The sequence below is a fragment of the Halyomorpha halys genome, unplaced genomic scaffold (genome assembly GCF_000696795.3).
Source record: "Halyomorpha halys isolate HHAL.00 unplaced genomic scaffold, Hhal_1.1 Scaffold311.1, whole genome shotgun sequence".
In the NCBI taxonomy this organism is placed as follows: domain Eukaryota; kingdom Metazoa; phylum Arthropoda; class Insecta; order Hemiptera; family Pentatomidae; genus Halyomorpha; species Halyomorpha halys.
Window position 1 is genome coordinate 75,689 of NW_027106659.1, and position 5,075 is coordinate 80,763.

The 5,075-nt window shown below is 28.6% G+C and overlaps 1 long non-coding RNA gene across 1 annotated transcript in view; it reads right to left on the reverse strand.

The window, feature by feature from the left end:
* The window catches only part of LOC106681121 (uncharacterized), a 99,788-nt gene that overhangs the window by 58,137 nt on the left and 36,576 nt on the right, over nucleotides 1-5,075 (reverse strand). The window contains exon 3 of the long non-coding RNA XR_001343190.3: nucleotides 2,857-2,888. This is a non-coding gene — a long non-coding RNA (uncharacterized lncRNA). The remainder of the gene's footprint in view (nucleotides 1-2,856; nucleotides 2,889-5,075) is intronic.

A 5,075-nucleotide genomic window follows, 5' to 3' on the forward strand; every position in this document is an offset into this window, starting at 1 on the left:
CCAACCTCAACCCGAAGACTGAAGCCCAGACTGCTGCAGGACATTCCGTTATAAATTCTATATTTATTAATTCATAGTCACACTACCTCTATTTTACTTAATATTATTACTCATTTTATTTAATATTTATTTTCTTCTCTCGTTCTTTATTCAAATTAACTTGTTTCTTTTTACTATTAGAGGGCAATCGTTTGTTTTTTTTAAGTGTACCAATATCATTATTTTTTGTTATTAATTTAACTTTTCTCTTTTATTAAGAAGCATTATTCGTATCAATTTATTTTATCATTTTTTTTCTTGTAATTATAACATAGTATATAGTAAGGGGTGTCTTTTGTACGAGACTATACCCTGCCATAATCAATTGTTAAAAATATATAACGGTTATAAAAATATATAATACAACAGTTATATCAACCAGATATATTTTGAAAAATATATATTATTAATTCAAAATGTTCTAAGTTGTTATTGTATCATTTTAGCCCAGATGAAGCTCTACAAAGTGGAGCGAAATGTCGGGAAAGAAATAGTTGTAAAATATTTTTATTTCTTCTTTTTGTTCATTTGTATATGATTTTCTTTACACTTATTTTTATATAACTTTAACCCTACCTTAATTTACCTTTTTCTATATTATTATCTCTCATATCTTTTTAGCCCAGATGAAGCTCTATAAAGTGGGTCGAAACGTCGGAAAATAAATAGTTGCAAACTATTTCTGTTTCTCTTTTGATCACAACCCTTGCCATCTTCTTCATAATTTAAAATATCTTTATATTTCTGTTGCAATAAAAATTCAATTATTTTATGGTGCGATGGGATGCGATTAAAAAAATATTTATTTTGATATCGCCAAGAATAAAACAGCTTAACAAAAGATAACTAAACATCCAATATGTATCTGTTGGCAATTCTAAAGCAATCCTAAACGAGCACCAACGTCCAGACGCTCTTATACTACTACAATCAACGAGTCGGCCGCAAATTCAGGCCAACTTGAACCAACCAATACAAATCACCCATTCACACACTTGCACATGCGCGGTATTGCCATAGTTAGCCAAACAAGTAGTAGCAACTTAACGTATTAGCCCTATAGTCGGACTCGCACCGAAAATTGTGAACTAAACATTTTTACGTAAAAATTCGTTAAGAGAAATTAATTTCCACTTACATCTAAGGAGAGTTGGAAAAAAATTTACGATATTTATTTATCAACGGTCCATTCATAAAAGCTATAGTCGAAACTAATAGCTAAAGTTGCCATGGATACGATATTTATTTATCAACGGTTCATTCATAAATAAATATCGTATCCATGGCAATTTTAGCTATAGTTGAAACTAATAGCTAAAGTTGCCATGGATACGATATTTATTTATCAATGGTTCATTCATGAATAAGGGTCGTATCCATGGCAACTTTAGCTAGTAGTTTCAACTATCTAATTTTTATCCATCTCTGCTTCTAAGTACACTTCAAATTTTAAGCTAGTTTTAGTGAACTATTAGTGTATATAAGTAGGATTATCGCATTCGATATTATTTGTATTGGAACAGAAATTACCTACAAGATATTTATAATTATAACTTACCTCTTTTAAAAATTTATTATTGATGTATATGCAATTATAGTTAAGAGTTTATTTCTTAAAACTGAAGTATTAAAAAGGCATAAAAAATAAATTAGCCAAAACCAAAACCCATAACCGCAGTGGTTCTCAAAAGTGTGCCATATAATTTATTAACAATAAATTAAATTATTAAGTAACATAAAATATTTTACAAAAATCGAATTAGAAAAATAACAGTTTATATTTTAAATAAAATGCTATGTTTTCTTTTGGGCTTGTTAGTAGCCTTCGTCATACTTAGAACCATTTATTTTTTACAGTATTAATTTTACTTTAATAATATAATCTTCTTAGATGAGAAGATGCAGTCCGAAACGTTGAGGTAATATATTTAAATCTAAAGTTTGATGGTGAAGTGTATTTCCACTAAATTTACTAAAAATATAACTTTTAGGAAAATCACAAATTTTCATTTTTTTTTTTTTTTTTTTTTTTTTTTATTAAAAAAAATTTAATTTTTTTTAAAAAAATTTTTAAAAAAAAAAAAAAAAAAAAAAAAAAAAAAAAAATGAAAATTTGTGATTTTCCAAAAAGAGAGAATCATTAATTGTATTTTTCGTAAAGTTGGTGAAAATATACTTAGCACCACTGTTAAGTAATCCATCTTATTAATAAAAAAAAAAAGTTTGAACTAAGAAGGCTGCTAACCCAGAAGAAAAATAAAATAAGATAACATTATAAATTGGTGCTTAAGAAAAAAAAAGAAAAAGAAAATAATATAATAAATTTTAAAAATATTAGTTAATTCTATTAATTTAAATCTTCTGTTGTAGGAAGATAGTCCGGGTGGCGGTCAATAAAGCTATCAGAATAGTAAAAGACAATTTTTTATTGTTAACCAACGTTTCGTCCCACTTCGCAGGGCTTCGTCAAGGCTAAATGAAAGAACAAGATACATATATTTTAGAATCTTGTATGTTCTTCTTTCATTTACCCTTGACAATAACCCTGCAAACGTTGGTTAACAATAAATAGTTATATTTTACTATTCTGATAGCTTTATTGACCGCCAACCGGACTATCTTCCTACAATCTACTTCATACGGTAAGGTAAACTATCTTATTCCAAGTTAATTCTATGGCTCATTTTTTTAATTAATAGATAAATAAAAAGTGATAAAAATGTCTTGCATTTTATTTTATTATCAGAGTGAGACTCGATAAAAATAAATTTGAGAACCATTGCATTAGAGAGCGATATAAAAAATTAAAATTCTTACTGCTGCTTTCCCTTCTTCTTATAAATTTCTCTCTGAAACCACATTGATAATTAATATCTGATAAAATAAGATAAATTGTATAAGATGAAATTATTATAAGTACTATCAATACATTAATAATATTCATGATGTGTCATATGTAAAACGTTTTAAAATCATAAGTATACGACTGTGAGCAGCCTTTAAGGTACATGTTATTCATTATATTTAGACGAGCTTCCCTAGCGGATTTTCTGAGCAACTTGTTTTATAACCTTTCCTTCCAGAGAATTATAATTATTATTTTCATCCATTACTTTATTATTATAATTACAATTGTTGGAACCACAGCCTGGTTGTCCTAGGGACAACCTTACACTATGCCCAGAATGCTGAGTTCTTCGGATAATTAATTTGGGTATTAACTATTGCTTTAGGTAGAGGGCGAAAACAGATAAATCATAAATTGAAATGAAGGATTTACTGCTTTACTGTAACAAAGTAAGATAAGCACTGTTCTATTTACACTTGTAACTCTCAATAAATGTTTCATAACACTGTTTGATATATTAGGTGAAATAGACACTATGTTTTCTAATAGACACAAAACTGTTAAGGTGAAATGAAGTAAAATAACAACTGGTACACTAGGTAAGGAAAACAAAACACGCCGAACTGGCTAAGATCACCATCACACTGTTATCTCTAATCCAAAGAGGTTATACTGCAGTAGTTAGGAATTACCTCTCTGCTGGCAACAGCTCACTTAGAGGTTCTTACAATGTTAAATGGAATTTATAGTTTACAATTTATAGAATTGGGGTAATGGAATAAAAGTGGCCTGAACAGTATTAATTCTTAAAAAAAAAATGGATACTTAATATTTTTAATGGAAGATTGCTGATTGACCGTGTGTATCAATGAATGGAATATGGTCCGGGTGCGGTCAAATAAAACTCAGATAGTAAGATTATGTACTATTTGTATTAGAGCCAACGTTTCGACCCACGTTGCAGAGCTTCGTCAGGGCTAAAAAAGATACAAACACTTGACATAGTTACAAAAAAAAAAACATTAGTGGAAAATAACAGGGGTATACAACGAAACGTAAAATTTAATAAGAAAAATTAAAGGTTGTAAACAATAAATGAAAAGGGTAATAGTAACAGAAAAAAAGAGATAAAATAAGAGAAGAAACATACAAATTAAGAGATGAACTTTGTACTTTCTTTAATATTTCTTCTCTTATCTTTCCACTTGTTATAACCTTTTTCAATAATTGTTTACAACCTTTAATTTTTCTTATTAAATTTTACATTTCGTTGTATACCCCTGTTATTTTCCACTATTTTTTTTTGTACTATGTCAAGTATTTGTATCTTTTTTAGCCCTGCAACGTGGGGCGAAACGTTGGCTCAAATAAAAATAGTACACCCATTTACTATTTGAGTTTTATTTGACCACACCCGGACCATATTCCATTCATTAATAGTTTTAAGATTCTCTCTGGGAAAGATGAATAGTTTAGAAATCCACTTTGTCCATAGTGTAGAAAATCTTAAGATTTCTCTCCTAGTTTTTTTTTTCATTAATTTATTACTATTTTTATATATTACTTTATAAGAGTTTAAGAATTTCCAAAAGAAAAAATAACTCGAACTACTAGCAACTAAAAGGGGTATTCATGACGTGTTTAAATGTAAAAGGTTTTAACCTGTGAGCAGCCTTATTTAAAGTCCATATTATATGTTAAATCCAGAGGAGCCTCTAGCGGATTTTCTGGGCAACTTGTTTTGTAACCTTATAATTTTTACGGGCTAATAAAATCTCCAACTTTATCACATCTTTCCTCTACCTCATTTGTTCTTTGTTTCCTCTCCTAGTTTATTTTCCCGTTACTTTATTATTATTTTTATCCAATACTTTTTATGGAGTTTAAAAACTCCAAAACAAAAACAACACAAACCAAACATGGACTACGAGCAACTAACCTATCAAAATGACAAGGGACAAAATGGTCTGTTGCATGACGTCATTCTCCATTTAGCATATTTCAAATGAAACTGCACATCGATTCTGACTATTACAACACTTACTGGACAAACGGTCTAAACTTCCAACTCATTACAAATGACTGATCTATAGGGTGTTTTTTTTAAGCCCGATAGAACTTGAAATTGTAAAAAATAACACAAAAAATTAAATTGTAATCAAAATTTTTTTTTTATTCGAAAGATCAA